At 40.9% G+C, this 26,682-nt stretch overlaps 1 protein-coding gene across 3 annotated transcripts in view; it reads right to left on the reverse strand.

Annotated features, from left to right (window-relative positions):
- Positions 1-23,734, reverse strand: part of ATP2B2 (ATPase plasma membrane Ca2+ transporting 2) — a 494,651-nt gene extending 470,917 nt beyond the window's left edge. For all 3 annotated transcript variants that reach the window (XM_053668978.1, XM_053668979.1, XM_053668975.1), the window contains exon 1: positions 23,629-23,734. The gene's annotated coding sequence lies outside the window, so the exon portion shown is untranslated. The remainder of the gene's footprint in view (positions 1-23,628) is intronic.
- Between the last annotated feature and the right edge of the window lie 2,948 nt (positions 23,735-26,682).

Consider the following 26,682-nt stretch of genomic DNA (forward strand, 5'->3'; position numbering starts at 1 on the left):
GACATGACTGGGGTCAAATCCCTGGTTCATCACTTACAAGTTACCTATCTTTGACCAGGTGGTTTCAGGCCTTGTGCCTCAGTTTCCTTGTCTATAAAATGGGAACTATAAGAGGAGCACCTACCTTCTAGGGTGGTCAGCAGGATTTAATGAGAGAAACTACAGAGAATACTTGATACATACTAGGCACTCAATTATCATTTATTAAGGAAGACTGACTGTTGTGATGTAGTAAGATGATTAGTAACTTACGGAGTACCTACTACCTGCTGACAATGCCAAATGCTTTATATATTTGCTTGTTTATTCTTCTCAAGCAGGAAGCTGGGGTCAGATAGAAGTGGGGACTGGATGAACTAGCCTAGTCAGAAGGGAAAGTCCAGGTAGATGATCATCAGGGGCAGGTCATACCACACATGGGGTTGGTTGTAGCATCTTTGACAAAGGGGGAGCCAATTCTGCATGGATGGGGTACATGAGGAATCTAATAGGCAATGAATGTGGCTTAAGTGGTATGCCAAATCAGTGGGCCACATGCCACCACTCTGTAGCCTGTGTCGCTGGCAGACATAACTGATCCATCACAAAAATGTCCCCTAGTATAAATCTTCAAATCCTTCTCAATGAGAGTTATCAAATGAAGTTAAGTCAACTTGCTGCCTTTGTACTCAGAGATGAACCCATGCAGAGGAGATGGCTGTGATTAGTGGGAGTCCTTCACTTGATACTGAAGGTACAGCTTTTCACTCTTTTCCACACCTGTCTTTTATATTTTTTGGTTCCACTCATCTGAGCTTACTCTGCTCAGAGAGTTGTACCACTGTAACTTAAATTCCTCTATGCTCTTTGTTTTGCGTGCATTTTCACTGATGATGTGTGTGTTGATGCCTTCTCACAAGCCAATCAGTCAGAATAAGTGTGCACATGGATTTTCAGCAAGGAGAAGGGAATTGCACAAATCAAAATGCCAAAACCATTATTGAAATTGTTTGAAGTGGTAAGTCTTTTCATTTGTGTGACCATTACCAGTCCAGAATGACTTTTACATATCACCACCTGCAATCAGATCCAGGAGCTGCTGAGCCAGCTGTAGCATCATTGCAGGCACCAGTCAGAATAGGTGTGGAAAGGAGTACACAGTTTGCAACCAGGACAGATGGGGAGGTCAGAGACCAAAGACAAGGGACCAGGAATATTTAGCTGAGAATGCAGGGTCACAGCCACAGTTAAATCAACTACTAGGGCAAAACTAGGCTGGTGTTGTGAACCAAGAAAACTGCAAGTGTTGGGATGATGTCTGCAAGCAAAGCCCTTAAGGCCAAAGTCTTCACTGTGGACCTTTTTATGAAACCCTGTTGCACCAGGCAGTCATGTGGGTGTTTTTGAGACCAGAGCCCAAAAGTTCTAGGTGCATGGCAAATAGGTATATCACCTGGGACAGCTCATCACTTTTTCATTTGTATATATCTTGTTTTCAGAATGACTGTGAAACTGGGGAAGGAAGATGCAGGGCCCCTGTTTTCTTTTAAATCCCTCAGGGACCTAAATACAAAGGTTAGTGGAAATAACCATATTCTAGACTTGGCTGGGCCTGGGTTTGATACTAGCTCTGGCACTTACAGCTGTGACCTGGGACAAGTTACCCACCCTGCCTGTAGCTCGGGTTCATAAGGCGCACAGTGAAAGGCTGTTCTGAGGACTGAGTGACATTATATAAAAATGCAGGGCACCTGCACTGCTGATGGTGACTGTCCACTGTCCAGTCTTCTACTCGGTCAGTATATGTTAACTAATTAGTTTTCTTGAATAAATCATATATTTATGTGAAAATGTCAGGGCATAAAGGCTTTGGGAATGTTCTCATCCTTCAAGCAACATCTATTTTGGGGAGATGAAAAGCAGATCAGGGAGTAAATGGTTTTGTAGGTATAGCAGCTTGAATTTGAGATACCATAATTCACTAATTTTATTACCACCTTGCATTCTTTGCTAGTCTGCTCCAGCTGCTACAACAAAGTGCCACAGACTGGATGGTTTAAACAACAGAATTTATGTTTCATAGTTCTAGAGGCTAAAGTTCAAGATCAAGGTGTCAGCAGAATTGGTTTCCTATGAGGTCTCTCCCTGTGCCCTTTTCACATGGTTGTCCCTTTGTGTGGGTGTCACTAGTGCCTCTTTCTCTTCTTATAAAGACACCAGTCCTACTGAATGAAGGTCCCACCCTAATGCCCTCATTTTAACTGAATAACCTCTTTAAAAACCTTATCTCCAAATAAGGTTATATTCTGAGGTACTGGGTATTTGGGACTTTAACATGAATTTTTGGGGACACGAGTGAGCTTGTAAAACCTTCCAATCCCACTCATTATTCCACAATGTAGGGTTTTGTATGCAGCTCCCTAACACTTCCAGCAGACTGAGAGCTCCCACCACAGGTACAATTTTGCTGGGTCACAGCATCTCCCAGACAGACCGGGCAGCAAAGTTTCCCTTCTACAGAACTCAGAACAGGCTTTTCTTTCCCTCTTTTGAGTCCTACCTGGGTCACTCTAACTCCCTAATCTATGGGGCTTCCCAAAGAAAACCAGCATCTTTAGACCAAAATGAGAGGCAAGAGCAAGGAAAACACCATAGATAAAGCCTTCTGTGGCTCACAGCCTCTGGACACCCCTAAGAGATTCTGCCCCTGGATCTGAGGTGGAAGGGAGCAAACATTAGCTTCTTCTGCCCACTTACCATATCTAGGGAGGAGTATTGTCACAGATTCCAGAGTACTCCTGCCTTTGCTATTCCCACCAGTGGAGGTGTGAGTTTGTAGGGACCAGGGCTGAGAGATGCAAGGCCTGTTCTGGGGTCCCAACTCCACCACTTTGAGGAACCTACTCACACCCCCTGAGCAGTGGCTCTGTGCCTTTAGAATGAGGATTATAGGTTGTTGTGAAGCCTGAAGGGGATTGCAGGATGTGGGTGAAAAGAGCACATCTCACACCTGGAAAGGTGTTAGATACAAGAGAGAATCTTTCTAAACCACAAAGGGGGGTGCATTATTCCCCTCATGTGGCCTTCAGTGACTAAGCACACAGACTCACCTAGGTTGGTATAGGAAGACCTGCCCCCTTGGGCTGAACCTCCCTTTCCAGACACATCTCTTGCCATTCCTCAGCCAGCAAACTGCCCCTTTGCTTCTGCTCCAACAATTACCTCCACCTGGATGCTCTCTGCCCCTCTTCCATAGGGCCTTTCCTGCCAGCTCCTGCCCTGTTCTTTTCTGTCCTTTAGTACAGGGATAATGGCTTTGGGAGCAGACCCCAGCTCCAATGCTAGTGTCATCGCAGACCAGAGGGGTAACCTCAGCCATGTTACCAAAACATACCAACGATTTTTTAAAATCCCACTTTCAGAATATGTCTGGGGTTAATTCAGACTCACATGGTCTAACCTCTTCCTTACCCATCTCCACATTCAGTAGAATAGTGGCCTGGGATGCTTGGCAAACCTGAATTATCACCAAGGACAGCTTCAATGGCATTCCCTAGACACACAGGTGGTATAAGACCCCAACTGCCACCCTGGGGCTGAGATGAGGGAACCCACCACTGACTGAGGGGAGCTTCAGGCCCTTGTATCACTGCTGAGATGCTCTTTATGAATCACAGCTCCATGGGATCTCTCAGGGGCCTTCTGTAGTGCTCACTCAGCATGTTCTCTCTTGGCTGTCCTAATCCCTTCCTTGACTTCATGCTCACCTAGACTCCAAGGAACACCTGGATACCACTCTGATCCCTCCTATAAACTCACACCTACATATCCAATAGCTGGTTAGAGACATCCACTTGGACATTGCACTGGCAATATACCCTTAATGTGTTTAATGTCAAAGTCCTCATTTTCTCTCCTTGCCAATTGACACTTTTTCCTGGGTTCCCCAGCTCCGGGTTGGAACATCCAACCAGTTACCCCAGCTAGGACATGAGCACCAGCCTTGACTATTCCTTATCACTCACTAGGTCCTGCCAAACGCTTGTGGTTTGCCAAATGACTCTTTTACCCGCCTCCTCTCCCTCTACCCATATTTCCCTGTTCTTCCCTGCATCTGTTACCAGGACAACAGTAACAGACCCTTCCCTCATCATCCTGCCTCTCCATTGAAATCTTTCTCCTCACTGTCAACCAGTGATTTTCCCAAAATAAAATTATCCAATCCAGTTTTCTCCTGTTTTCACAAGTTCAGGAGCACTAGATAATGGGCTGCACATGAGCTGGGGCTTCATTTGTCATTTTTATGAGTCACGGTACTGGGAGCAGACAGATGGCACACACTCTAAACTGGGTAATTGAGGAAAGCTTCATAAAGAGAGTAAGAGCAGTATGGGCAGAGTCTAAGGAGAGAAACAAAGATAGTGCAGCATCCAGAACAAGTCTCAGCACGAAGTCATTGCCAGATGAGGCCTGGGGGCCAAGGAAAGAGAGCAGTTTCATTGACCCCAAGAGAGCTATCTGGAGAGGGTGAATTGGCAGCAACTATATAATGGGAGATTCAGGCACTATAACCCCATAGAGAGGGAACTGGGCAGTAAATACTCCATCTCTCTCTCCCTTCACTCTTTGGTCTCTTGTTAGTACCTCTAATTTGCCACCTACAGCCAGAATCTGGAGGACACAGGTCAGCCTCCCAGGGTACAGAGGGGCTCAAAGAAAGGTGCCTGGAGGACCTGCAGGAGCCAAGGGAAGATCCCAGCACACCACTATAACCCTGGCACCCAGGGACCGACAACTCAGTTGAATAGATCAATGAATCAATAAACGTTTCCAATGCATGTGAGGAGGACAGATGCCAGACTTTCTGACCAGGCATTTGGAGACCTTCACATGTCTGACCAAAACTCCCCTTTCATATGCCCTATGCTCAACTTCCAGCTAGGACACTGCTCCTCACTCAAGGCACATTTCAACTGCTATCTCTTCTGTGAAGCCTTTCCTCACACCCCTTGAAGGTTATCCACTTTCCCACAGATCTAACTTTTTATCTGCTTTTATTATGCATTGCTTTCTATCAAAATCTCTTTATAAGTCTTTCTTTCTTTTTCTTTCTTTCTACCAGCATGAGCACTATCATATTTCTCTCGATATCCTAGCATTTGGTACATATTAGGTAGATGCTCAGTAAATTTGTAAATAGTTGATTAAAAATGATAGGGTTAAACTGTGAGATATGATCATTCCTAATGCCCACATTGTTGGCGGTGAGTTTTTCTATTCATTGCCAAAGATGGTTAGGGTTTTTTTTTCTGATTTTTAAAAGTCAAACAAATCTTATGGACTTGAGATCAAATGTAGATTTACTTTGTTTACTATATAATAAAAACACCAAGGTAAAAGACCCAAAGGTACTTCACTTCAATTCAGACCTGAGCAAAGCGAAACACAGCAAAGCTGCACCGAGAAAAATTTCCCCATGGCAATGAACTGCACCAGCTTGCAATTCCTGTTTAGCTTTCTCAAGCATCATAAACTAGTGGAACCGAAGGCTACTGTTTGGAAGCAAAGTTTACAGTCCACTTACCGATGGAGAGGCGTATTATGGACATGGACTATGAAACTTGTTTTCATTTTGATGTTTTTAAAATCTAATTTCCATGCAAATAGAAAAGGATATGTTTGAGAGTGTTGACTTCAGGATTTGTTTGAACATCAAGCGGCATGACTAATATTTGAGGGGCTGGAAAGTGTCCAAGGACACTTAAGAAATTCCAGTATTACAAAGGAAACCAAATATGTTGTGATTAGTGCATTCACTGTCCCAAGCAAATAAATGAGCTGGCTCAGAAGAGGAGCCGTTTTGCACTGCCTACTAGCTTCTGAGCAATTCTGTTCCCAAGAATGCATAATCATGTAAGAAGACTCATTGTTCAAACTTTGGTTAAAAACCCAGTTATTCAAATGTTTGTTAAAACAGATTTTAAATATTCAGAGGAAGAAAAATACAAAATGTTAGGCCTCAGGGGCAAGGGCCTGCTAATAGGGTTTTAACAAGTAATTTGTTTTTGCATTCCGTGATAGTGAGCCTGAACTGGAAAAGTGGGAGGAAAAGAGAAGGTAAGGAATAGATGCATGGGGTCCTTCTCCTGATTAAAAAGGAAAGGAGTCATGCAGAACATGATGTGAGGAAATCAGATATATAATTCCAGGTTTTAAGAAAACTTTCTTGAATTAACAGGAAGCTAAACAACAAAACAAACAAGCAAGCAGAATAAAAACAAAGACACTGAAATAGAGAACAAGGGGATAGTGACCAGAGGGGAGAGGGAAGGGAATTTAAGGGGGAAAAAGGGGAGGGATTTGGAGGAACAAATATGAAGGACACAGGGACGAGAACTAAGGAGGGTGGAAATGGGAGGGAGGTGGGGAGCACGGGAAGGGGGGGTGCTGGGATGGGAGAAAAAGACAAAAAACTGTATTTGAAAAATAACATATACAAGAATTTGGCCTTGTCCTCAGGTGGAAAGAAAAGTTCTTGTATTTGAATAGGGGGTGGGGGAATGAAGCAGGAGAGATATTAGCATAGGAAGTTAGCTTGAGGAAATTAAAATTGTTTGAAAAAGGCAATTACCTCATTCTACCTGATAGGAGCAAATGAATAGTTAAAGACTTTTAAAATAATCCATTTGAAGTCCCCACACAGAAAAGCAAGAAGTTCAGCTGAGGACCAAGGAGGACCAGAAAGCCACTGTGTCTTCCTAATGTTATCCCAAGGACCAACGTCAATGTTAGAAAACAACTGAAGTTTAATAATACAAGAAAGGGTGCAACCTGGAATTTCTCCTATCTTATTTTAAATAATTATCAAATCTATTACTTTATACTCGTTGAATAACATTTGCTATTGTTTTGATTGTGTGTGTGTGTGTGTGCATGTGTAATCTTACACACACTGACTCTATTGCCCAAAATCTGCAGTAACCACTACTTCTCCTAGTGAGCATTTTCATAATTGCAGGCATGTGTCACTGCTCCCTTGGCAAGGGCAGTGAGTTTGGTTTTCCAGCGATTTCTGGTCTGTTGTTTGTCTTGGGTACATAATACCAAATGCTCCAAAGGTTCAAATCAATAGCCTTTAAAAATATTCTAATCACATGCCTGGTGCTTCCACTTTGAAGAGGGACCTTTGGCTCTAGAAGGACATTTGCCTCCCTCCCCCAACCCCTGCCCAACCTGCACCAATTCTGGGTAATGATTCTCTTGATTTCTTTTTTTTTCCTGATTTCTATGTGCACAGCACCAGAAGTATGTACCCCTTCCCTGTCCCAAAGGGAAAACCTCATTCACTATCATTAAGTTCCCTTACAGGGCCAGAAAGATACTGGTTCTTCCTTCCCAGATAGGAAAGGCTGGCTATACCTAAAAGATCTGTGGCTTGACATCTATTAATCTGAATTTTTGTTTCATTCTCTTTTCAGCTCCAACAACACCTAGTGTGCCTTTCTATCGCCATTTTAGTCTACTGTCCTAGAAACCACCTCCAAGGTTATTTCCACCTGACAAGAGGCCTGGAGGAAGGAGTAGAAGAAACCTGTGTTAAAAGTGGAGAGAAAGGGGTGGACAGGCATGAAGGAAAGGCAGAGAGAAGGAAGAAAAACAGGAAAGAAAAAGCAGTCATGATGAGAGGGGAGAAAAAATATGAAGCTATGAAAAAAGAAAGAACGAACGAGGATAAGATGATGAAAGGGCAGGGAGGGAAGGCTTCTGTTCACTAGTCTGGAAGTCCCAGGGCCCTGATACCTCAGCTGTGACCCAAGATGAGCAACTGGGTAAATCAATGTCTCAACATCTGCCCTACCTAGCCAGAAATGGTGGCTTGTGTGGTGATTCTGGGAAAACAGGACAGCCTGTGGTCCCTAACATGGGAGGGACCAGCAAACTACTAGTCAGGGGCCAGAGTGCCCTCATTTAGGAGGTGGTGACTTTAGCTCAGGGGCTTGTGGCCCTGCCTGGCCCCCACTCAGTTTCTGACCCTGACTTTGCTGCTATCTCTAGCTTCATGCCCAGATTCTGAAGAATTTTTCTGATTTCTGATTCATGCACTATTTTCCCTCGCCTCAGCTTCCAGGAAGCTTTTGGTCTGGTTTCCAGTGAGGTGTCACCACCCAAAAGCAGCCCAACTCCTCACCATTCTGGACTTGGTAGTGGAAATATGTACAACAGTTTTCCTTGGACCCTGGGAGACTACTAGCAACCTACGGTTTCTACCCCATCTTAGCACAACAGATAGGCTTAGCAAAAGAGTACTTCAGGCATTCTAAAATATGTTCTTACCTTGCTAAAAACCAACTATTTTTAAATATACACTTAACTTCATAGAAAGTGTTGTCACATACTACCAACTTTTTTCTCCAAAGTCTGGGATGACTTCCCTGGCCTTACCCATTAGTATCAATGGGTGTGTTGATATGCTAGAGCAAACACTCTTTGCCTTACTTGACATTCATAGGGCTGTGCTAAAAGGGGAACTTCTATGCCATTATTCCTTGAAAAACACAACTTGTCAAAATAAAAACAGGAAGAAATAGTAAATCTAAATAGCCCTATATTCTTTTTTTTTTTTTAAAGGACAACTTCATCCTGGCTAGGTAGCTCAGTTGGTTGGAGTGTCATCTGTACACCAAAAGGTTACAAGTTTCATCCCGGTCAGACACATACGGAGGTTGTAGGTTTGATCCCTGGCTGGGATGCATACAGTAGGCAACCAATTGCTATTTCTCTCACATTGATGTTTCTTTCTCTCTCCCTCCCTTCCCCTCTCTCTCTAAGGATTTTTTAAAAAGATATTTTAAAAAGGACAACTTCTACATATTGAAAATACCAATTTTACATCAACATGTGGCAAAAATAAAAAAGAAATGTTTCTTAACATTTTATTTTGAGACCATCATCAACCTGGAATCAACAAATGAGGATTAAAAAAAAAAACTACTATAGGCCAATATTGTCGATGAATGGAAATGTAAAAATTCCTATACAGCTCTGACTGGTGTGGCTCAGCTGGTTGGGTATCATCCCACAAAACAAAAGGTTGCCAGTCCAATCGCCAATCAAGGCACATGCTTTAGGTTGCAGGTTCAGCCTCTGGTGGGGTGCATATGAGAGACAACCGATTGATGTTTCCCTCTCACATTGATGTGTCTTTCCTCCCTTTCTGCCCCTCTTCCCTTCTAAAAATAAAAAAATCAAAAATAATTTAAATTTAAAAAATCCTACAAAAATATTAGCAAATTGAATACAGCAATATCTTTATTTTTTTCTTTTTTTAAAATTTAGTTATTTTTCAAGTACAGTTTTTTGTCTATTTCTCCCATCCCAGCCCCCCCATCCCATGCTCTCTACTTCCCTTCCATCTCCACCCCCGCCCCAGCTCTCATCCCTGCATCTTTCACATTTGTTCCTCCAAATCCCTCCCCCCTTCCCCCTTAAATTCCCTTTCCTCTCCCCTCTAGTCACTGTCCCCTTGTTCTCTATTTCAGTGTCTTTGTTTTTATTCTGTTTGCTTGTTTGTTTTGTTGTTTAGCTTCCTGTTAAAGGTGAGATCATATGGTATTTGTCTTTCAGCACCTGGCCTATTTCACTCAGCATAACGCTTTCCAGTTCCATCCATGTTGTTGCAAAGGGTAGTAGCTCCTTCTTTCTCTCTGCTGCATAGAATTCCATTGTGTATATGTACCACAATTTTTGGATCCATTCATTTACTGTCAGGCACCTAGGTTGCTTCCAACTCTTGGCTATTGTAAATTGTGCTGCTATGAACATTGTGGTGCATAGGTTCTTTGAAATTGATGTTTTAGGATTCTTAGGATATAATCCTAGCAGTGGAATTGCTAAGTCAAAAGGCAGGTCAATTTTTATTTTTCTGAGAAAATTCCATACTGTTTTCCATAATGGTTGTACCAGTCTGCAATCCCACCAACAGTGAACTAAGGACCCCTTTTCTCCACAACCTCTCCAACATTTGTTGTTTGTTGCTTTGTTTATGATAGCCATCCTGACTAGTGTAAAGTGGTATCTCATTGTGGTTTTAATTTGCATCTCTCTGATAGCTAATGATATTGAGCATCTCTTCATGTGTCTCTGGATATTCTGTATGTCCTCCTTGGAGAAGTGTCTGTTTAAGTCCTTTTCCCATTTTTTGATTGGGTTAGATGTCTTCTTAGAGTGGAGTCGTGTAAGTTGTATATTTTGGAGATTAAACCTTTGTCTGAGGTATCATTGGCAAATATGTTTTCCCATACAGTTGGTTGTCTTTTTAATTTAATACTTTTTTCTTTAGCCACGCAGAAGCTTTTTATTTTGATGAGATCCCATTTGTTTATTCTTTCCTTTATATTCCTTGCTCTAGGGGACATATCAGTAAAAATGTTGCATGAAATATCTGAGATTTTCTTGCCGATGTTTTCCTCTAGAACTTTAATAGTGTCACAGCTTATATTTAAGTCTTTTATCCACTCTGAATTTATTTTGGTGTATGGTGAAAGTTTGTGCTCAAGTTTCATTTTTTTGCACGTAGCTGTCCAGTTCTCCCAACACCATTTGTTGAAGAGGCTATCTTTACTCCATTTTATGTTACTGCCCCCTTTGTCAAATATTAATAGACTGTAGAGTTGGGTTTATTTCTGGGCTCTCTGTTCTGTTCCATTGGTCTATGTGCCTGTTTTTATGCCAGTACCAGGCTATTTTGATTACAGTGGCCTTGTAATACAGTTTGATATCAGGTATTGTGATCCCTCCTACTTTGTTCTTCTTTCTCAAAAGTGCAGCTGCTATTCGGGGTTGTTTATGGTTCCATATAAATTTTTGGGGAGGCTGGGATGGGAAAAACAGACAAAAAACTGTACTTGAAAAATAACTAAATAAAATTAATAAAAAAATTTTTTTGAAGTGTTTGTTCTATGTCTGTGAAATATGCCATTGGTACTTTAATAGGTATTGCATTGAATCTGAATACAGTAATATATCTTTAAAAGGATAATATATCATGACTGAGGGGATTTTATTTGAAAAATGCCAGAATGATTTAATATTCAATATCAATCAATATACTTCACCACAAAAACAGAAAAATCATATATCCCAAAATTTATCAAAAATATTTGATAAAACTAACACCTATTAATAATAAAAATATATTAGCATTAAAAGAGAAATGATTTATTCAACTAATGGTGTTGGAAAAATTGGACAGAAATGTGCAGAAAAATGAAACTAACCACCTTTTTACATCACACACAAGGATAAATTCAAAAGGGATTAAACACTTAAATCTTAGAGCCAAAATTACAAAACTCCTAGAAGAAAACATAGGCAGAAAAATCTCAGACATTGCTTGTAGCAATATTTTATTGGATAACTCTCCCAGGCAACAGAAACAAAACAAAAAATAAACAAATGGGACGACATCAAACTAAAGTTTTTGCACAGCAAAGGAAAACAACAAAATAAAAAGACAACGCACAGAATGGGAGAACATGTTTGCTGGATACGTCTGATAAGGGGTTAATACACAAAATTTATCTTTTAAATATATTTTATTGATTATCCTAATACAGTTGTCCCATTTTTCTTCCCTTTATTTCCTTCTTCCATGTACCCCCTTCCCACCATCATTCCCCTCCCTTAGTTAGTGTCATAGGTCTTACATATAAGTTCTTTGGCTTCTCCATTTCCCATACTATTCTTAGCCCCCCTCTTCCCATCTATTTTGTACCTACTATTTATGCTTCTTATTCCCTGTGTCTGTCCCCCAATTCTTCTTCCTCCTCCTCCCCACTAATAACCTTCCATGTGATCTCTATTTCTGTGATTCTGTTCCTGTTCTAGTTGTTTGCTTAGTTCATTTTTTTTTTTTTTTAGGTTTGGTGGTTGATAGTTGTTTCTTGTCATTTTACTGTTTGTGTTTTTGATCATCTTCTTTTTCTTAGATAAGTCCGTTTAACATTTCATATAATCAGGGCTTGGTGATGATGAACTCCTTTAACTAACTTGATCTGATCTGGGAAGCACTTCATCTGCCCTTCCATTTGAAATGATAGCTTTGCTGGATAGAGTAATCTTGGATGTAGGTTATTGCCTTTCATGACTTCACATACTGCCTTCCAGCCCCTTCTTGCCTGCAAGGTTTCTTTTGAGAAATCAGTGGATAGTCTCATGGGAACTCCTTTGTAGGTAACTGTCTCCTTTTCTCTTGCTACTTTTAAGATTCTCTCCTGGTCAGACTTCCGCCAAGATGGAGGCGTAGGTGGAAACACCTTGCATCTTCGCACAACCAAATCTAAAAACAACAAAGTTTTAACAATAATAAACACAACCAAACTACACAGAAAATTGACAATATGGAGTCTGAAAACAATGAAAGGCTCAGCTAAACCGGTAAGAGGGGCAAAGCCAGCAGTGGAGCTGCTTGGCCAAAAAGATTCCCCCTGACCAGGGCGGTGAGCAGGCAGCCAAGGGCACAGATCTCAGGTGTGCGCTAGCTATGGGCGGACACAGGGAAGAGGTGCAGCTGGCTGTCTGTGGTCGGTCGAGCATTTGCATGCAGATAAACCAGTGAAGAGGTGAGCATTGAGACCGCACAACGCTGGGCGGCAGGCTCACACATTTCTGTTCAGATAAACAGGCGGGGGCAAGTGGTGGGATGGACTGGGCGAGCAGAGAGGACCGCCATTGCTCCCTCTCTGACCCCTCCCCCACATACAGCGTCACAAACCAGCAACCTGGGTGGCCCCACCTTGGTAAACAACTAAGGCTCCGCTCCTCATATGTAACATGCGCAAAGAGATAAAAACATGGCTCAAGAACAACTCAGAGCCCCAGAGCCGATAAATCTAAGCGATGAAGAAATAGCCAAACTTTCAGATGCACAGTTCAAAACACTGCTGATCAGGATCCTCACAGAACTGGTTGATTTTAGTCACAAATTAGAAGAACATATGAAGGCTAAACTAATTGAATGGTAATGCACAGGAAACCAATAGTAATGGAAAGGAAACTGGGACTCAAATCAAGGGAGTAGACCAGAAGGAAGGAAAAAATGACCAAACAGAAAAGAATGAAGAAACAAGAATTCAAAAAAATGAGAAGAGGCTTAGGAACCTCCAGGACATCTTTAAATGTTCTAACATTCGAATTATAGGGGTACAAGAAGGGGAAGAGGAACAGTCACGAGTAAAAACCTTATTTGAACAAATAATAAGAGAACTTCCCCGTTCTGGCAAAGGAAATAGACTTCCAGGAAATCCAGGAATCTCAGAGAGTCCCAAAGAAGTTGGACCCAAGGAGGAACACACCAAGGCACATCATAATTACATTAGCCAAAATTAAAATGAAGGAGAGAATCCTAGAAGCAGCAAGAGCTAAGGGGACAGTCACCTACAAAGGAGTCCCCATCAGACTGTCAGCAGATTTCTCAAAAGAGACCTTACAGGCAAGAAGGGGCTGGAAAGAGGTATTCCAAGTCATGAAAACCAACGACCTACATCCAAGATTGCTCTATCCAGCAAAGTTTTCATTTAGAATGGAAGGACAGATAAAGTGCTTCTCAGATAAGATCAAATTCAAGGAGTTCATCATCACCAAGCCCTTATTCTATGAAATGTTAAAGGGACTTACCTAAGAAAAAGAAGATAAAAAAGATGAACAGTGAAAGGACAGCAAACTCACAGTTATCAACAACCACACCTAAAACAAAAGCGAATTAAGAGGACAGCTAGATCAGGAGTAAACCACAGAAATGAAGATTATGTGGAGGATTAGCAACAGAGGAGTGGGAGAAGGAGAAGAGGGGAGAAGGTACAGAAAATAAGTAACATAGACAGTAGACAGAAAATAGATAGGGGGGAGGGTAATAATAGTAGGGGAAATACAGAATCTAAAGAACTCGAGACACGTGTTCATGAACTAAAGGGGGGAATGGTGGGGGGAGGAGTGTGCAGGGTGGAAGGGAACAGGGTGGAGGAATAGAACAAATGTAATGGCATAATTAATAAAAAAAAGAAAAAAGATTCTCTCCTTATCTTTAATCTTGGGTAATATAATGATGATGTGCCTTGGTGTGTGCTTCCTTGGGTCCAACTTCTTTGGGACTCTCTGAGCTTCCTGGACTTCCCAGAAGTCTATTTCCTTTGCCAGATTAGGGAAGTTCTCCTTCAATATTTGTTTTCAATTTTTGTTCTTCCTCTTCTCCTTCTGGCACCCCTATGATTCAGATGTTGTAAAATTTAAAGTTGTCCCCAAGGTTCCTAAGCCTCTCATCACTTTTTAAATTCTTGTTTCTTCATTCAATATTTGTTGAATGTTTATTTCTTCCTTCTGCTCCAAACTGTTGATTTGAGTTCCAGTTTCCTTCCCTTAACTGTTGTTGCTTCCCTGTACATTTCTCTTCACATAGCCTTCATTTTTTCCTCCATTTTGTGACCATATTCAACCACTTCGTGAGCATACTAATTACCAGTATTTTGAACTGTGCATCTGATAGGTTGGCTATCTCTTTGTTGCTTAGTTCTATTTTTGGAACTTTGATCTGTTCTTTCATTAGGGCCTTTTTTTTGGTCTTGCAGCCCTGTTATGATGTAAGGGGTGGAGCTTTAGGTATTCTCCAGGGTGGGGCTACCCAAGTTGTTGTGTTGTGGCACTGTATATGGGGGCAGGGTCTCAGAGGGAACAATGCTTCATGCTTGGCTCTCTGTTGGCTTTCAGTCACTTCCTCTGCTATCTACAAGCAAATATGGCCCTTCTGGTGGTGATTCTTGGGTGGGTGGGTTGTGTATGTTCTAGGACCCTATGGGTCTCTCCAGAGAACTCTCCTTGAGGCTGGGAGTTTCTCCTGCCACCACAACCCCCACAGATTTTTACTGCCAGAGGTCTTGGGTTTTTTTTCCCCACACCAGTTGCACACTCTGGCCCCCCAGTTGTTCTTCCTGGTTTTCTGCATGCAAATGTGGAACCACCTAGTCCACCAGCCACCACCTTAACCATTCTGGTCTTCCAGCCACCACCTCACCTGCCTGGTCCTCCAGCCACTGCCTTGCTATTTGTCCTCTCCTCCCCAGTTGCCTGTCTCTGCCCCTCCTACCTGTCTGAATGCATGTTTCTTCATTCACTTCTTGGTTGTCAGACTTCCATATAGTTTGATTTTCTGGCACTTCTGGTTATTTTTTGTTTTTAAATTTGTTGTCTCTTTGGTTGTATAAAGAGGTAAAGTATATCTACCTATACCTCCATCTTGGCCAGAAGTCTAATACCCAGAATTTGTAGTTACAAAACTCGACACCAAAACCACAAACAACCTAATTAAAAAATAGGCAAAGAACCTCAATAGTCACTTCTCCAAAGAGGACATACAGATGGCCAATAGACATATGAAAAGATGGTCCACATTACAGATCATCAAAGAAATGTAAATTTAAATCACAATGAAATATCACCTCACACCTGTCAGAATATCTATCATCAATAAATCAACAAACGGTAGATGCTGGCAAGGATGTGGAGAAAGGGGAATCCTTTTACCACATTGTTGGTGGGCATGCAGACTGGTGTAGCCACTGTGGAAAGCAGTATGGAGATACCTCAAAAAATTAAAAATGGACCTGTCTTTTGACACAACAATCCCAATTCTGAGAATATATCCAAAGGAATCCAAAAGGACATAAGCACCCCCATGTTCATAGCAGTGTTATATATAATTGCCAAGCTATGGAAGCTACCCTCAAGTGTCCGTTAATAGGTGAGTGGATAAAACAACTATGGGACAGCTACACAATAAAATATGACTTAGCTATAAAAAAGAAAATCTTACCTTTTGTGATAATATGGATGGACCTGGAGACATTATACTAAATGAAATAAGCCAGTCAGAGAAAGATAAATATCATATGATTTCACTCATATGTGGAATCTAATGAACAAACTGAACTAACAAGCAAAATAGAGACAGACTTATAGACAGAGCAGGATGACAGCTAACCAGGGTGGAGGTTAGAGGGTGAAGGGTTTGAATAAGAAAGGAAAGACTCACAAGACACGGACAACCATGCAGTGATTGTAGGGAGGATATTAGGGGACTAAATGGTAATAAAAAATACAATAATTTTTTAAATAAAAAATAAAGTAAAAAGAGAAAGGAGTCTCTTTAAGGAGATAATGAGAACATAGAAGTTATGTGCAGCTAATGTCTTAGTTATTGCACTCTTTATGAAACAAGATAAGGATTCTCAGAATCTTGCTCATACCTTGTAGGTAAAGCAAACAATTAAAATTAAACAGTGAAGTTCTCAAAGTCACTAGATACAGGATCAATATAAAAAGCAATAAATTTAAAAAGATTTAATAATATAAAGTGTTCCATTGAACTATAATAGAAGTCAGAATTCAGTAAGAGAAATATCTGAAAAATCATTCAGTATAGGAAACTAAGCAACACACAATTAACTTAAGGATCAAAGAAGAAATTACAAGGAAAATTACAAAATATGTTGAACTGAATAAAAATAAAAACACAACATATCAAAATTTGTGGGATGGGGCTAAAACTATATTTATAGGAAAATTAATTTATAGTAATACATGCTTATATTAGAAAAGAAGACTGTCATATTAATGACCTGGTTTCCAACTTATCATTCTATTCAAATTTATTTGAACTAAGAATTAGAATTAGAACAGAAACTTATACCTAAAATAACCAGAAAAAAATAGAGAACAATTAAAAACCAATGAAATATAACAGAAAAATAATAAAGAAAATAAAGGACTGGTTATAAAAGAAAATATTAAAATTAATAAACCACTAGTTAGACTAATCAGCAGAAAAAAAGTGACACACATTTTTAATATCAGGAGTGAAAGGAGCATGACTACAGACACTACATACAGTAAAGGTTAATAGAAAATATTATGTATAATCTATATCGATAAATTCCACAACTTTAATTAAATACATTCCTTGAAAGACACCAATTACCAATGCTTACTTAAGAATAAACATATCTCTTAAATAGCCCTGTATCTAGTAAGGAAATTGCCAGAGCAATTTGATAACTACATGGAAAAAAATCTCTGCCTCCTTCCTCATATAACACACAAAAATAAATTATGGATGGAGCATAGATCTAAATGTGAAAGGTAAAACAACATAACATTTAGGAGAAAACATAAGAAAATATCTCTATGCCCTTAAGTATGCAAAGAGTTCTTACACTGAAAACAAAACCATACAACATTAAAGTTGAGATCCTAAAAAGGAAAGCCACAAAGTGGGAAAAGATATTTGCAATACAAGGCTGATATACAAAATTTAATAGAAATGCCTACAAGTAAATAAAATAGACAAAAAACCAAAGGGGAAAGGGCACAAACCACCTGAATAGGCATTTCACAAAGAACATCTAAATAGCCAATAGACATATGAAAGGTGCGAAACATCATTACTCATCAAAGAAATATAAAAATGTAAATTAAAAATACAATACAGTACCATTACACACCCAACAGAATGGCTAAAATTTAAAAGGTAGAAAATACTGTGTTGATATGAATGTGGAGCAAAAGGACTCTCACACATTGCTGGTAAAAGTGTTCATTATATAACCGTTCTGAAAACTCTTAGGCAAAATCTACTCAACCAAATATACATAGACTCTATGATCTAGCTTCTTAGGAATATGCCCAACAGGAGTATGCGCACACATCCATCAAAAGACATAATATGGTCATAACAGACTATTCCTAATAGCCCAAAGTGGAGACAACTCAAATGTACAGCTGCAGAACATGTATGTTGCAGTGTATTCACACCATAAGAACAAATTCGACCACATGAATGAAGCTCACTGCAGTATTGCTGGGTAAAAGTACCAGCCAGACATAAAAGTACCTATAGAAATAGGATTCCACTTCTGTAAAATTCACAAACAGGGAAGAGTGATCATACAGTGTTAGAAGCCAGGGTAGTAGTCCCTCAGGAGTGGTAGTGACTGGGAGGGGGCCTCTATTGACGGACAACACTGTCGCTTGATCTGGGTGCTGGTTATGAAGGGCTCATCCTGTGGAAATTCACCCAGCTTTATAATAAAGACTTGCACATTTTTGTATGTCACGCTTCAGAGAAAAGGCTGACTTACTATGTGGAAAGTGCTGTGATGGAAACCAAAGGAATGCTGGAAAGAGAATGTGGACAGTCTGGGAGGGCTTCTTGGAAGAAGAGAAATTTAGCTGAAAGCTACAGGGTGAGAAGGAGCCTGCCATGAGAGGAGCAATAGGGAAAACTTTCATAGGCAGGAGGAACAAACAGCATGGATAGACAGCAGTGTGATAACAGGACTTTTCCCCCTGGAGATCAATGGCAACGATCTTAACATAGCAGACCTGCCTTGGTTGGCCATGTAACTGTCTTTAAAATTAACTCTATCATGTTCTGGGGTCTTGACTTTTGTCCTCAACTTTCTTCATTCTCCTACTAGAAAAAAAAAATGAAAGCTTTTTTGAAAGCACCAAAAAGGAACACTGGCTTTCACTTGTCCAATCCTTAACTGTTCATTATTTTTTCTACAGAGCAAGAATCAGTAAAGTATAGCCCACAGGTTGAATCCGGCCCATGGACTGTTTTTATAAAGCTTTATTTGATTACATACTGTCTATGGCTGCTTTGCAATACTATAGCAGAGGTGAGTTGTTGCAAAGGATTGTATGGGCTGCAAAGTGTAAAATATTTGTTATCTGGCCCTTTGAGGAAAGTTTGCAGACCCTTGGTACAGAGCTGCTTACCACAGCCATCAGTCTCATTTATCCCATTGTGTTCTCCCCACTGTTAAACACCTGAGGTATCATTCCTCCTAGTGCATTTCCTTCCATAGGCCCACCCTCCCAGCTCCCCACTAATGGCAGTTTTAACAATTGCACTGTTTCTCCTCAGTCAGCCACTGCTTATTGGGCCTTCTTGACATCCAGGCCATGAATAATCTAGATCTAACAGCACATCTTACAACCTGCTTACTCAGACCAGCCCTAGCACCAGATATGGGAGATTGGGTGCTGTAAAAGTAGATGGCCAGATTGAGTTTAGAGTGCCAAATGCTTGTTAGGGATCAGTACCTGTGAAGGATCTTGAAAAGAGGGTTTGGCAGAAGGAGAAGTGGAAGTCTGATAAAAAGCTTGATGAAGCCTTGGTGGATTGGAGCTAGTTCTGGTCCCATCCTGACCATCGGAGCATCATGAATTGGCCAAAATTGCTGGACCCTTATACCCCTACCTTGCTTACTTGCTAGATGCAGATTGCCTGGGAAAAGATATGACCTCCACAAAGGGGTTTTCTCCAGCTAATGCAAACACGGCAGGACCTGACAGCTGGAGGTAGCTTGCTGATCACATCTCACTCCTCCTACCCTCCCCACAACTGGGTATCAAGTCCTCCCTTGAAGGGTAGAGCAAGACTCTGCAAGGTGGACTGAACTGAATTGCCCAGGATCCCAAAGCTAGGGAGTGACAGGGCTGGTATTGAGATTAGTCCACCTGGCTTTAAATCCCATGTTTTTCCCCTGTAGGCCACCATCTCTTGTAAAGCAATTACCGAGTACTTTATTAAACACTTTATTTATTTTTTTTAAAGATTTTATTTATTTATCTTTAGAGGGGACGGGAAGGAAAGAGGGAGAGAAACATCAATGTATGGTTGCCTTTCATGCGTCCCCTGCTGGGAACTGGCCTGCAGGGAACTGGTCTGCAACCCAGGCATGTGCCCTGACTGGGAATCGAACCACGATTGTCTGGTTCACAGGCCCGTGCTCAATCTAAACACTTTATTAATCAAAGACAAATAATAGTCAGCCAGATCTTCTGACCAGCTTGAGCTAGCCTGAGTCACTCTTGCACACACATAGGGACATGCATAACTGTGCATGTTTGTCAAGCACTGGGATAAATGCTCAACATGGATAATACCCCCCCCCCAGCAGCCTCAGAAATAGATGCTACCATTCTCTTATAACAGAGCTGAGGCTTAGGAGAGGTGAAATGATTTACTGAAAGTCAACTGTCACACATAGGTCTATTTAACTATGGCACAAGACCTCCTCCTATCCTGGGTGGAGGAAAGTCTACCTTCAACAAAAGCAATTACTGTGTCAGTTTGTATCTTTCTAATGTAGGAAACTATATAATATAAGCTTTTTGAAATATTTTAAATAGCCCAAGAAACTCCATCGTTGCCTTTACAGAACCTTGGGGACCCAGGCACATAGAATGGGACCCACTTGCCTATGTTAGCAACAGGGCCTGGAGTGTGTCCGAGTGTGAGGAGAGCCACAGGGATGATACCCAATTGACTTTGAGATTCCTTTCCCTGTCTACTGTTTGTTTGGTTTTTGTCTGTTGATTTCCCCCTGAAGATCCTGCATTACGAAAGGCAGCATTTACTTTATTTTGTTTGGTTTTATAAAATAGCATGCACTTTGGAATCAGGCACTTGGAATCAGACAAGCATTCAAACCTGGATTCTGCTCCTTACTGGCTATATAACCTCCATTATATAACTTTACCTCTCTGAACCTTAGTTTCCCCAACTGTAAGGTCTGGCTTATAACATCCCTATGCCTGGCATTGCTCTGAGGGAATGCTTGTAAAGCTAAACACAGAGCACAGCATGCAGTGGCACTCAGCAAATGATACTTGAGCTCTGGTCACTATGGGACCCCAGCTCCTTGGATGTGCTGCTAAATACCTTCGTTTTTCAGCCCAAGATCATGCCCTCAATAGAGGAGTACTGTCTCAGTTTATATGTGAGATCTTTCCTTCCCTTCCTTGATTGCCGTGGAATACCCACCTCTCTGACTCTTGGCCAGGTATGGATTCTTCCTATCCCCTCTGAAGAACCACATCTTAAAGAGATGGGGAGAAGTTGCCCCGTGGAGCCAGGTTGGTTTAAATTTTATCTGAGTCACCTGTTACCTGTGTGACCCTGGGCAAGTTTCTTAACCTCCTGGGCTTCTAATGTCTTATTTGCGCAATGGGGTATAACAATCACACAGACTTCATGGAATTGTGGTAAGGAGTTGATGGGCACTGGATGTGAAGGCTCCTTGCACGCTGACTGGCATACTGAAGATACTAAACAGATGTCTGTCCTCTTTTCTTTTGCTATTCCCATGTATTCTAAGCCAACATTTTTACCAGAGACCCTCAAAAAGTCTTATCTCAGCCCAGGCCTTTCCACAATTCTGGTAACAGATTTGTACAGCTATTTAAAAAGACAGAAATCAATAATGACTTTCATAATGATGCTGCTGCTGATGATGATGGCTAACTGTACTACATGTAAAATCAGTCCCAGTTCATGTCCCCATGCTGCTTATAGTTTAGTGGGGAAAGTGGACACTGATCCAAAAATCACAAACCCTGGGAATTAGAGGTGCATGTGGCAGCTCAGTTACTTCTCAAAAGGATCCTATGAGATGGATATTATTACAATACTCACTTTTCACATGAAGAAACTGAGACTCAGAAAAGTTAACAATTCTTATTCATGGTCACCCAACTGTAAGAGGCAGAACTTGAATTTGAGCCCAGGTCATTCTTCCCATATTCTAATTGTGAAATAAATGTCGGGGGGTGGGGAGCAGATGGATTTCCTCAAACTTCTCAACAACAGAATCCCTGTTGGGCATAAGTTGACCATTCAACATTTTCAACTAAGAGTCAGCTTCAGTTATTAATACTGTTATCTGAAGCATATCTGAAGAGGGAGAGAGAGGAAAGACTCCCTCTCAAAGAAGCCAGGTGCTTTTTTAAAATTTATTTTATTTTTTATTGATGTTCGAGAGTCATAAATTAGAGGTAGAGGACACTAAGGTGGCATGTGGTGTAACCCCTCTATTTCAAAAGTAAGTAAAATGAGGCTCAAAGAAGGGAAGAGACTTGCTAGAGATCACAAAGCATCACTAGCAACTGGTTCTCTCATATCAATCTCAGGGAAGACTCTGATTGGCTTTTTGGGGTTACATGCTCACCATTTACCAATCATTGTGGCCATAGGGCAGCCATAGCTCTCTGAGTGACAGCCCCACTAAAACTAACCAAACGCCATTCTTTGAATTGCCACAAGAATGGCTTCTTCTCAGGTCTTTGACAAGAATACTACCTCTTCAGAGAGGCCCTCTTTAACAGCTCTACCAAAATTAGACCCCTTTCCTGACCTTGTTACCCTTTTTTACTTTTCTCCATAATGCTTATTACTCTTTTATATTATTTATTTCTTTTTCCTCATTAGAATATAGAAAAGCTCCCTGAAAAGAGGGGCCTTACCTGTTTTCTTGATCCTGTATCTGCAGTATCTAGAACAGAGCTTGGCATATAAAGGTGCTCAATAAATGTTTTTGAATTTTTTAAAAGATTTTATTTATCTTTTAGAGGGGAAAGGGAGGAGAGAGGGAGAGAAATATTAATGTATGGTTGCCTCTCACGTGTCCCCTGCTGGGAATTGGCCTGCAACTCAGGCATGTGCCCTGACTGGGAATTGAACCATGATCATCTGGTTTGCAGGCCCGCGCTCAATCCACTGAGCTACACCAGCCAGGGCTGAATTTTTTTTAAATGAGTAGGAGAGGAGTTTCCCAAAGGATGTAGAAGACAAAAGGGGAAGCACGTTAAACAGCCATTCAACAGTACCCACAACACCCACTATGTAATTCTTAGCATTTCATTTTTAGAAAAATAGATAACGCAAGTACTATTTCCATTAGAAAAAAGTCAATGGGAGGCCTGTGATCATTGGTTTCTTATCTATCTCTCTGACTAAGCTGAGACCTCCTTGATGGCAGAATAGGGACTTATTCATATCTGCTTGCTTGGCACTTACCAGAGGTTGGCACATAGCAGATGCTCAAATAAGGGTTTTGGATGAATAAACCCAAGTGTAATTTCTTAGTCCAGGTTTCTGAAGTGTTAATTTAGAATTACGCATTCTACTGTCTAATGTAAAAATGTATTAATGTGCATTAGAATGACCTGGGGAATCTTGTTAAAGTAAATCTGGGTGGGGCCAGTAAGTCTGGGTGGGGCCAGAGATTCTTCATTCTTAACAGGCTCCCAGGTACTGCTGGCATGAACCACACTTGGAGTAGCAGTCTCAGTTTACTGGCAAAGAGTCTGTGGGCATCTTGCTATACAAGGAGGTGAGGTAAAAAGCCAAAAAATTTTCTAAAGGAAAAATGTTAGGAGTATCATGAGTCTGAATTTTAGCCCAGGTCTCCTACCTAAGAGCTCGTGAACTTGGACAAGTTTCTACACACCTCTGAAACTCAGTCCCCACTGCCAGGTCAGGACTCCCCAACCAGACCTGCCCTCCTCACACACAGTGTTTAAGCTGTCACAGTGAGACATGGGCACTGGTAGGAGATGGGGTGTCTAAAAATAAATCAACCTGTTGGTACCCTGGATATGCTCTAAGCATTTATACATTAGCATGCCTTGTAAGAATGTGAAGAAGAATTAAGAGCAACATACACTATAGAAAAGAGTCCCTGAACTCTCATAGCTGCTAGCTGGCATGCTGATGGCAAATGTAATATTTAACTCTACTTCATAAATTCTCACCATCCATATTCTGGTTGTTTTCAGTTGTCTATGGTTGCTCTCTCCCACTAGCTGGACTCCTCTTCATAAGAATCTTCTGATCTCTGAATCTCCTCCCACCCTCCTCCTGAAAAAAAGAATACAGACACCATGAAAGACCTTCTAATGCCTTTGTCTATGACTTGGAATGATAATAAAATGACACCTTAACATCAACTCTGTGCCAGAGGTATTAATAAGACACCCTAAGTCATAGATAATATTGGTGTTGCCCTAAATGTGGTAAACATCAGTGACAGCATGTGATACCCAGACGAGTGTCATTCTAATAGTTGTGTTATGATTGGGTTACCTGCATTTGTGGTAAATACTACTGTCTTTTCACTTAGGCTAACCATGTAAACTTTCCTTTAAATATGAATATAAGCAAAATGAGTTAATATAAAAAAAAGAAAATTAAAATCAATTAGAATGGCTGTAAAAAAAGAGATAATAATGTTGGTGAGCATATGGAGAAACTAGAACCCTCACATACTGCTAGTGAGAATGTATAATGGTGTGGCTGCTTTGTACAACAGTCTGACAGTTCCTCAGAAGATAAAACATAGAGTTAGCATGTGACCCAGCAATTCCATGCCTACGTACGTACCCAACAACTGAAAACATATGTCCATGCAAAGCTTGTATATGAATGTTCATAGCAGCATTAGTCCTAATAGCCAAAAACTAAAAACAAGCCTCATGTCCATCAACTGATGAATGATTAAATAAAATGCAGAATATCTATAAAGTAGAATACTATTAAGCCATAAAAAGGAAAGAAATACTGATACCTGCTACAACATGGATGAATCTTGAAAACATTAGGCTAAGTGAAAAAAGCCAGAAAAAAGACTACATGTTTTATGATTCTGTTTCTATGAAGTGTCAATAATGGGCAAATCCATAGGAATAGAAAGTGGATTCCTGGTTTCCCCGGGCTGGGTTGGAGAAAATAAGGAGTGACTACTAAAGGGCACAGGGTAATGAAAATTAGGGTGTTCAAAAATTGATTGTGATGATGCTTGCACAATTATGTGAATACACTAAAACCACTGAATTATATACTTTAAATGAGTAAATTATTTTATATATGAATTATATATCAATAAAGATATTCTAAACATATATGGAAAATATTAGATAATACTACACATGGCATACAAATATGGAAAAATGTTAAGGAGATAGATATGGCAAATACAAGTTTGGGAAACACTGGATTAGATTAGCAATCCTAACAACCGTATGAAGTCAATGTTCTTTTTTCCTGTTGTATAGGAAACTGGACTCTGAGAGGTGAAATAGCTCATTCAAGGACAGAGTTTCAAGTGGTGTTTTACCCCAGGTTGCTGACCCTAAAACCAGTGTTTTATCTGACATGCTTCCTGGGCCCCAGCCCTTGAATTCAGCTCCCACCCATACTTTTCTGATGATGCCTCTCCCTAAATAGTGCTTTTCTGAGACTTTGGTTTGACCCACACAAATAAGCATCACCTATGGCTCTGACTTGGTCTTGGAGCCAAGACAGAACATATTGGTACTAATTTCCAGGTAGTAGGAAAGAACAAATTCATTGTGCAGATGGAGAAACTGAGGACCAGTTCACACAAGTAGTCAGAGACAACACTGAGATTCTGGGAGAGAATTCTACAGCCAAGATGACCAAGATGTCCACCAAATATCATCTCTTTTATATGTCAAGTTACTGCTGGAAAATGGCTGCCCACCTCAGGACTACATTTCCCAGATGTTGTTGCATCTGGGTAGCTTCAGTGGTAGTCAGATTTCAAGATGACTCCCAATGACCTCTTCACCTGCTATCCACAATCTTGTATAGCCTCCTCCTATACCGAATAGGATGGTCACTATGTGACCAACAGGATATTGCAGAAATTATGGTGTATAATTTCTGAGGATAGGTCATAAAAGTTATTGTAGCTTCCACTTTGCTCTCTTGGATCACTTAACTTTGGGAAAATTAGCTGGTATATTCTGAGGACACTCAAGTAGCCCTATGAAGAGACCTACATGGCAAAGAACTGAGGCTTCTTGCTAACAGCTATGTGAGTGCATCATCTTGGAAGCAGGTCCTCTAAGTCCCAATCAAGGCTTCTGATAGCTGCAGCCCAAGCCTATTTTATTTATTTGTTTGTTTGTTTGTTTATTTGTCTATTACCTTTAGAGAGGGGAAGGGAAGGAGAAAGAGAGGAAGAGAAACACTGATGTGTGATTGCCTCTGGCATGCCCCCTACTGGGAACTCACTTCTGGAGATGTATGGTGATGATAGTTGTACAACATTGTGAATGTAGTGAATGCCATTGAACTGTACACTTAAACATAGTTAAAATGGTAAATTTTATGTTATATATATTTTACCACAATTTTAAAATGTCATCATGTACCCAAAGGAGTTACTCCCTGTGCTGTGCGCCACCACCAACTTGTGCACAGCACCACCACCCCAGCACAAGTTTCTGTGCTGAGGCCTGGGACTTTAGGCTAACTCTTTTTGTAGCCACTATTTGCAGAAAAGAGTCCTATGTGAACAAAAATAATGGGCAGAATGGCTTAAATAAGATGGAAATCCATTTCTCCCACACACAGTCTGGAGGTGGGCAGTGCAGAGCTGGCATGGTGACTCTACTCTATGCAGTCATTCAGGGCCTCAGCCTCTTGTATTCTGCCATGAAAGTGTTTCTCTCATCCACGTGGCTCAAGGTGGCTTACCAACACATCTATGTCCTAAGCAGCAGGGTGAAGAAGGTAAAGGAAGAAGGAGCATGCTCTTTAAGACACTGTCATTTGTAGCCTCTGTCCTAGAAGTGGGATACAATTGCTACCTAACGTACTGTCTGTCTTCTGCATCCTCCAATAGTATGTCAGCTACATTCTGTCTTGCCATGGAAGCCATGGAGGTACCCCACAGAGATCTTGGGAACCGCATTGAATGTGATACACATGGGTGAAACCTGGGTCCCTGCATCACTGCATGGAAGGGTGTCTGTCAAACATTTGCCTAAGTGAGAAGAAAC

This window comes from Artibeus jamaicensis, unplaced genomic scaffold (genome assembly GCF_021234435.1).
Source record: "Artibeus jamaicensis isolate MK-2021 breed Jamaican fruit bat unplaced genomic scaffold, CSHL_Jam_final contig_519, whole genome shotgun sequence".
NCBI classification, from domain to species: domain Eukaryota; kingdom Metazoa; phylum Chordata; class Mammalia; order Chiroptera; family Phyllostomidae; genus Artibeus; species Artibeus jamaicensis.